This window comes from Opisthocomus hoazin, chromosome 2, assembly GCF_030867145.1.
Source record: "Opisthocomus hoazin isolate bOpiHoa1 chromosome 2, bOpiHoa1.hap1, whole genome shotgun sequence".
Classification (NCBI taxonomy): domain Eukaryota; kingdom Metazoa; phylum Chordata; class Aves; order Opisthocomiformes; family Opisthocomidae; genus Opisthocomus; species Opisthocomus hoazin.
In genome coordinates, this window is record NC_134415.1 from 19,454,894 (window position 1) to 19,463,916 (window position 9,023).

The 9,023-nt window shown below is 39.3% G+C and overlaps 1 long non-coding RNA gene across 1 annotated transcript; it reads left to right on the forward strand.

The window, feature by feature from the left end:
• The first annotated feature begins 438 nt into the window (after nucleotides 1–438).
• Nucleotides 439–1,403, forward strand: LOC142365195 (uncharacterized). The gene is made up of 3 exons (XR_012766394.1): nucleotides 439–593; nucleotides 730–923; nucleotides 1,216–1,403. It is a non-coding gene; the product is annotated as an uncharacterized LOC142365195 (long non-coding RNA).
• Nucleotides 1,404–9,023: the final 7,620 nt, after the last annotated feature.

Here is a 9,023-nt window from a genome sequence, read left to right on the forward strand (position 1 = left end):
GAAAGTTTGCAGATTTTTCCTGCCATACAGTTCATTTTCTCTGTGCAAAATATAACAAAATAACATTAAGCTTTTTCTCAGAAATTTCCCATAAATGTTCAGACTTCAGAAAAATTTTCAATGGAATATGCTCCTGTTGCAAAACGCAATTCAGCAGCCAGTTCATCTGCTATTTCAGAACTAAACCATTTAACCACTCACACTATCTGTTAATACAATTGGTGTTTGATGGGGAACAGAGAGTCCTTCTTTAAATAGAAAATACAATTCAAGCAGTTGTTCAATCATAGACTTCTGCATTGTGCAATAATTTGGAATCAACTTGCACGGGTGAATGACCGCAGGAGTGAAGAAGGCTACAGAGTACTGAGCCCTTTCATCCAAGTTTGCTCTAGCTCAAGTGGAGAAAGAAGTCTATCCCTGGATTAATAAGGCGGATATGGCCCTAGTCCTCCTAATTTATTTATGATTAGGCTACTAGCTCAGTCTTGAGGAAGTTTACAAACACTTTATTCAATTTGCATGAAGACTGAGAATCTGGAGAATGAGAATGTGCAGACGTTAATTCTAAGAACAGATACATTGCAACAGAGGTAAGACCAAAACAAAAGCCATGAGCATTTCAGACTCTCTCTGCTTATCTTCCCGAATGACTCCAACTTACTGTGATTACGAAAGTTTCATAATTGTGTTTCATTGCCTGCTAGCACCTCTTTGTCTTCTTTTCAGATTGCCGTGACCTCCAATGATCATAGAGGTACTTGCCTGAGGGGAAAAAATGAAGAGGAAGAGGGGAAAGCTGGCTGGAAATTTTCCCTAAGAAATTTAGTAGGACAGAAAGGGACTTGGAGGATCATCGAGATGAGTCCTTTGTTGTTGCAGATGGCCACATCACAGACTTGCACCTTTGCTGTTGCTGACAGGTCAGTTTAGAGCCAAGAAGCTCTGATGGTTATCAGCCTTTTTGTAAATTTCAACATAAAAAAAATTGTCAGTAGTTTATGCACAAGTTGGTGTCTGTTTTGCACACAACCTTTTCTGGCTTTCCATTAATGTGTACCCATTCTCAGAGCAGATGAAGCACGCTGCTTTTAGATTTCTATTATTGGATACGTTGTTAGTGTGAGCAGGGAAACAGAAAGACTTTCTCTGCACTTGTTCTACTGTAATTCATTTTGCTCTTTGGCAATTAAATCTGTTCTTACCATTCTTTAGGTGCTGTGAGACAGATGTGATGCTACTTTATGGCAAAGTCATTCCTGGATGCCTTCAGCTACAGAACAGTGCTATAAAGTGCCAGTGCCATTGGACATGGCAACACGTGTTGCTCATCTTTCTACATGACCCAACATTCTTCTTGCACCTTTTTGCTATGAAGAAAAAAGAACATCCTTTTCTTCACCCAGGTGGCTGGCTAGAGATACGTTCTAATATACATCCTTTTGAACTCTGCCTTATATATTAAAATTAATCCTTTCTCAATACATGGGCTGCTGGTAATCTCTCTTTCCTAATATGATCCCAAGAGGTATTTGTCTTTGTTAAGACCACATCATGTTGGTGGTAACAGACAAGCCATGCCTAAGTAGTAAACATAGGTTCTTCTGTCATTTCATCACTAAGGAATAAGCAATAATATATGATGTAAATGCATGATGTTCTGTTTTGCATGAATTAATTTACTGTCATTTCTATTAGTCAGGATCCCATGGTAATCCATTTTTTTCCTGTCTGATATTCAATACCTCTTCTGATTTACTAATGGCTGCAAAGTGTATGGAACAAAATTCATCAGAGCACCAGATTTCTGAGCCAACATCATTAGTGAACATATTTGATGAGAGAAGTCCGTAGACAGATCCTGAAGAGCTCCACTAGCCATGTCTTTCTAGGCTTTCTCTTTCAGCAGAAGGTTCTTTGCCATTTTTAGATAGCACTTAACCAGCTGAGGTCAAAGTAATTGACCAGTGGTTTAAATCATACCACTACTCCTTTCTTAAACAGAAAATATAACACCTGTCCTCAAATCTCATGCAATCTTTTAAGACTAGAAGGGTTAGCTTTTCAGATAACCTTGACATCAGACTTGGGTCAGCTATTTCCCTGTTGACTGTATAGTTTCCATATCTACGCACTCATTCATATTAACAGTCTTGCCCTTACTGCATTTTCAATAAGAATGTGTATGTAGAACACAGACCAAGATATTATTTACTGTTTGCTCATATTTTATCTCTATTCTATACCATCTTGATACACAGCAACAGCATTTCATTCTTTAGATTTTATTTCTACAACTAAGCAACATTTTGCTATTTATTTTGTCAACACTGCAAGCTCTCTCTGACACACATTGATGTCTTCCAGCTAGCTTTGTACTTCCATTTCCAGATCTCCAAAGCAAGATTTTGTTTTCCGCCAAGGCTTTCCTCCTCACCCTGTTCTCATTCCCAGTATTCTCATGGGAGTGTTCTCTTCAAAGCTCATCCTTACAGATTTTTCCCCTTGAATGGGGTGCAAATAACAGATAGGCTTTATCAGCCCAGATGCAGCTGTGGTCTGGATAAGGGCTACCCAAACTCATAAGAAGTGACTGTGTCATGTAAGGTAATGCAAGAGTAGGCCCAAAAGAGAGATGATAGCTGTCTTAATTCCCTGAGTAAATCCCTTCTTCCTTTATTAGAATAGGAAGAAATTCTATCCCTTTTATTTTTATTTTACATGCCTGTGCTGCAGCAAAGTTCTTTTATCTCTCCAAGTTTGTCCTATTAAACTAAATAAGGACTTTGATTTTAAATTAATCCACTAAGGATCAGTATGTGCAGTTATTGGATTCTTTTGTAATAACCTCTGTCATACAAAAACCAAGGCTAAACAGCAGCAATCATTATTTGTTTAGAGACTTGTGAAAAAACAAAACAAAACAAAACCTAACTTCTTCACTGAATCAAGATATGTCTAGAACAAACTAATATTTAAGTCCTGTTACTCTTATCCTTGGGGAGTTTACTCTGGCTTTCTAGGCAGTGTCCGCCTCTAATCAGGATTCAGAATTATAGAACCTCTTCTGGACTCTCATGGCCAAGTATCTCCTTTGTGGTTTGTTTGGTTTTAAATTTTTTTTTATTTAATGGAGACGCTGGTGAAGCAGTGTGGAAGGAATGAAATGCCAAGTACTTCCTGACAACGTAGATTGCAAGGAAAAGAAGGGAGGGGCATGACAGATTTTCCCTTACCCTTTTTTCAACGGTGTACTGTTTTTTAGGGTGCTCTGGCACATTGCTTTTCCTGCCTCAGGAGGCAGAAGTCCACCTCTCCAGCCATACTTTAGTCAGAATACTCCTGAGTGGAGAACCATCAGTCCATCTCTGTTGAAGATGCTGTGCTTTGCATGAAAGAATTAGCTTTTGAGTCAGAGGAAAAAAAAGATTTTTCATTCTTACAGCTAAGTCATTCCCTTCCGTGAGAACAGAAGCATGACTGCCGTTTGCCACTTGAATGAACATTTAATAATTGTATCTAATATGTTCAGTAGGCAATGACACCTGAGTCCCAAGCAGATGTCCGATGCACCAAACTCGCACATACCAAATGTTTATTTTGTGTAGAATGTTATAAAGACCTGTCCCCTATATGTGGTTGGACATGAACTGTACACGTTTACCAGATATTCCCTGTCCTCCAGTTTTCAGATGGGAAAAGACAGGCATCATTCTCTTAGGCTTACTGAATCAGACCCTGGAAGTAAAATTACTATTTCGTGGATTCTGTTTCTCTTGTGTGAGATGACAAAACATATCAGAATCATCCAACAACCTCCAGCCATACAACAGAAACAGCCATGTATGTTCTGGATAGTGGGAAGGAATGTGTGTGGAAAGGGAGGTCTGAATGCCGGAAACACCTAAATACCTTTTCAGGCACCTTCACTGAATATTTAAGTGTTTAAATTCCACTTGAGATGCTTTCCCCTTTCAGCTTTTCTTGGCTGTATTTCTTTGTTCATGCATCCAAAATTGTACTCAGGCTTATGTGAGAACTATCACTAAGGTCCATTAAACCCAGAGTTCCAAGGACTTTTCTCAATTTTGTGCAAGGCTCTTTGTAACACAGATCTGTTCTCCAGTTCGTCTCACCATGATGTCCACAAACAACCCTGCTGGCACAACCAGGAGACTCATTTCAGAACGAATGAATACAACGCTAACAAGAAAATTTCCTGATGCTTTCTAAGTGTCCATGCCCTGCTCAGTTGTACCAAGTAATGGCTAGTAAAGGGCAGCAAAAGCACTACAAGCAGATTCTTTGATATGCATCAGAGAGGAGGGTAGGGCAGGAAAGTAGTGAATAATGAATAACGACCTAGGGAATAATTTCCTATTTGTTTATAATCGTGAAGGTTTTGCAACAGCTTGTTTGCTTACAAGCAGTTACCCTCACTTGTTTAGTCTGGAAGTGTGAGCCATTAAGAACAGTGAATTCAGTCCTAAGCTTCTGCCCTGAAATTAATCTAAAACCTTCCTGAAGGTCAGGAAGAATTCATGACTTCTTTGAATGTTTTCTCTTCATTTCTGGGAAACTTCAACAGCGGGGCTTGGGGGACCAGAGCTGTCAGGATGCAATTTTGCATTGAGAATACTTGCAAGAACTTCACTAAGCTTTGGAGAAGCCTTTGTGTACAGTGCAGTTAAGGGAACTCAGAATTCAGCATCTAAGTTACAAAGTCAGTGGAAATGATAAAATGCAGAGTAGCGTTACCTGTCTGGTTCAAACAGCTCACCTTGCCATACTGCAAAAACAGCCTTTCAATGTGCTTAATAAAAATCTTCTAACTCTTTGGTTAACTGCTAATAGAAAACGTGCTTGGGGAGAAAGTTTGCATCTTTCCTCATGTCTGGGATAGCATTCTTTGAGGGCTGGAGCATGAGACTCAGGGTGCTGGTACTATGTCTCTTCTTTGTCTGCTTTTTCTTCCTTCAGCTTCCAAAATAAATCTTCAGAAGCACCAACCAGAGGAGATGTATGGAGGAGCTAGCTGCATGCTGAGAAAGCGCAGGTCCAACTGTACTAAAGCTGTCATTTTGACTTTTCTGTGAGACCTTTGATAACAATACAGAAATAGAAGTCTGTACAGCTTATAAGTCTCCAAGTAATTTTGCACAATGGCATAAGTGAATCTTGCATCCACATTGCAAGGAGACAAGGAAGCTGACATGTCTAAAATGCAACCTCTAAAAAAAGAATACCCCAAACTATTCTCTAAAGCATGTACTGCATCTTCCTTGAAGACATTTTTCTGAACTCCGCCCAAGATGAACATTGAAAAGAAAAACATCAGCTTTCTGTTCTTTCACCAAATATGGTAACTATTAACGGTACACTGATCACTCAGTCGTGAAGACCTTTCCATTAAAACTGAAGCATCTTTTCTGACAGTAAGTGTATCCAAGGCCATAAAGTTCATAAAAGATCCATTTTATAAATGTCATGTTCTACTTCTTTTATGCAAAGGTTTCTGGGAAATGTATCAAGCGCAATGAAGATATTAATACATCTTGAGGTGTCTCCAGCCTGCTCTGTGGAGTTGGGAAAAGAACATGGTACTGGGTTCTGTTCAATAGCGGTAAGAAATGTCCCAGAAAACAAAGGAAGACACATTGGTTTGGATTAACATAGAAATGAATAGCTATTAAAAAAAACCAACCAAACAATATTTATAGAGCAAGAATGTTTCTTTTGACTCCCCTTTCAAAGGAACTATTTAATTTCTGGGTTTACTTTTTCATTTCAACTTGAAAAATATAAGTGTTTTTTCTTTTTAAACAAAAATATATTTGCCATGTTTTTGAGAAGTTGCAGAAAAGAAGAGACTAGTTGAGAAGCCTGATATTTCTTACCCCTTTCTGGGAAGCTGAAACTGCCAAATTTGATCCAAAGAAACAAATACTTCTAGCTTCCACAAAACAACACAGTTTGACACATTTATTTGTCAAAATATTTTTTGAAAGGGCAGCTGTAATTCCTACTGTAAAATATGTTCTGTGTTAGTTTTAGATTCCTAATTCTTTTTTTCTAGTTGAGGTGACAGCACATTTTTGTGATTTAACAGAAGAATAACTTCAGCATGTGTTCTGGTTCAGAAGGAGGGAATGTGAGTTAAGACCTTGGCTCAGATGAGCAGACTTGTACTTAGAAGTGAGCCCTAGACAGATGAGTTCTTTCCACCAAGTCAGTGTGCATAATTGGCACTAATGCGCCTTCCTATAACAGATCAGTCAGATAAGCCAACAAATGCAGAAGACTTGGGACAGGTCTGGGGAACCACAGAACAGACAATAAGTAGATTTGCAGTAAATACTTAGCCCACTCCTTAATCCAGTGCTAGCTGAATTAAAGCCTAGAGCTGAATTAAAAAGGTGTTTTTTGAAGTGAAAAAATAAACAAGTGCTTGCAGCTAGGTGGTGCCATAAACTTATGCAATCCCAATTAGTGATGCTTTATAAGAGGACTTCCATTCTACACATGATATTGTACAAAAGCAGGCTGTGATCTAGTAGTCAGACACTGCCTCAGACTACCTGTTCTGCTGCCTCTAGTATTGCAGGAATAGTTGTCACTTTGGACACACCCCAAATCAAATAGAAATTACAGTAAGACCGTTCTGTGGGGCAGCAGAATTGAGGTAATAACAGGGTACTTCAGTGACAGAGGAGGACATGTTTCCTGACAAATACTGAAAGTCTGCATGAGCTCTTCATCAAATTCAAGCATACAAGTGCTGGACATGAAATAACATCTGCCAAAAACATGTGGCAAATTGTTTTGCTTGAACGGGAATGGAACAATATGAAATCCCAGCAGAGATGGCAGACACTGAATATTTGCTGTAACACTTGGGGTCTTTAGCTAGTTGTGTGTATAGAAGTACATGCTCTAGTGATCCCCTCCTGAATACTATATTCAAATTTTATTCTTTACCCTTAACAGTTTTCCAGTTCTTTCAGTTACTTTTCCTTGTCTCTCCTAATTCCTCAAAAATAGCAAATATTTTAAGAAACTCCCACAGAAATCTTATGTAGCTGGGGGAAACAGCAATCGAAGTACATTTATAAGGTTTATTTTCCAGACTTTCGAAATGCTACTGAGGTTTACAGAACGGTTTTAGTTGAATCTTTTCTGTGCTTCCTAACAATTTAGATTTTGAGGTCAGCTTCTAATTTTTATATTACTCTATAGCACAGTATAAACAGCACCAAGTACAAATGCATCCTTGCTACATGAATGCATTTGACAGAGCATTAGAACTGTGCGGCTCACCACCTGGAACTGGATAGAAAATCTGAAGAGAAGCAACACAATTGTTGGAAGGCAGAGTTCAGCTGAACCAGGCAATGTGGTTTTCTTGACTCTTTCCATATAAGACACTTGCCTCTCCAGAAGTCAGGTACATTTTCTCTGTTGCTCTGAAACTTACTGCAGTTCTTGTAGTCACAGTCCCTTTGGAAGTTGTGCATTAACAGACTAGGAACAGGACTACATCTGAATTGAGACTTGCATGAAATTTAGGCACCAAAATGTTCAATGAGCTAATGAGACCACCCGTCTTCAAGTAGAACCTAAAAATTCTCAGCTAGGGTGCCTTTCCACTAGTTTATGCATTTCATTCTTCTCTTATGGTAGAGAGCAGTGTTCCTTCCTCCTCTTTCTACTTCTACCTTCCTGCCTCCCGCTCCTTGGGTCACTACACCATGTGGAACCGTATCATCAGAAGAAAACCAATTTATCTTACTGCAGGTGATCTTTTCCTTGGTGTTCATTACACTCTTTACACTTCAATAAGTACAAGTAGTATATCTTGCAGTAAGAGGGCTGGTGTGTTTATTCTGTGCTCTTTACTTATTTGTGCCTTGATTATATAGTTCTTTCTTATAGTGACATCTGCAGTGAAAATGTGTACAGAGGAATTGTATGGAAAATTGTTACCTACTGCTTATCTGTACTGTGTCTTGTTTATTTTTATGCCTGTACCAGTCAAAACTCCCTGAATGTAAAGGAATGACTAATACCATTAGAAACTTCATTATTATTATCACAGGGAACCTGAGGCAGACAAGCTGGCAATAGGAACGAGGAAGGTTTCCATTAGTGCTTCTCCTAATCACACTGGCAAGCTGATGTGTCACAATCAGATACCTTGATGCCTTAGTGAAGGCTAAATCCAGTGGTTTTTACTCAGCCTCTGGGGATGTTGTGCATACAAACTCGAAAATGCAGCCCTCGATGTGTTGAGGTAGGACGAGGTACGCCTCTGTGGGCTGTGACAGGCTTCCCTGCCTCTCTTTTCTATAGTACCTATGCAAGGATGGCCTCAAGCACAGCCAGAACACACACTTCAGCGTGGTGGTAGCATCCTGCTGGGCCCATTTACGAAAACATCAGTCTTTGAGGTGGCAGGCTGACGAAGTGTCAGACAGAGCACGTACTGAACCCTTCTTGGAGCCTTTTTGTCACCATGGTGTCAACATAGCCAGTTATTCATCAGAGTATGGTGCTCTGGTTTTCAGCAGAACAGTTTTTCCACTGTCATCATACAGTCAGATGTTTGTCAGATGGCTGGGTCATTGGTTATGCCTAGTCTTTCGTAATGCAGTGCTTTGCACAGGCATTTGCGAGTTGGTTTGGAAGAGTTAATTCTACACATAGAGCTGTCAATACAGAGTCAGTCAGTTCAAGGTGCTCAAGAACAAATAGACTATGATGGCTATGTTCTTTTCTCTTAAGAAAAAAAAGTAAAAATCACAGAAGGCTTCTGGAAATGTGCCCTGTTAAAGACTTCCTTAATGCTCTTGCTATTAATTTTAACTCATCTTTAGTGGAGCTGGCCAAATGCATCGAGCCATTTCAACATAAGAGTAGGCAACACCCATTTCCTTGCTGTAGTGCAAATGGTTGGGATATCTGTAAATATTAGGAATCCTTCAGAAGGAATATGCAGATGCCTAACATGGGATAAACTGTTCCTA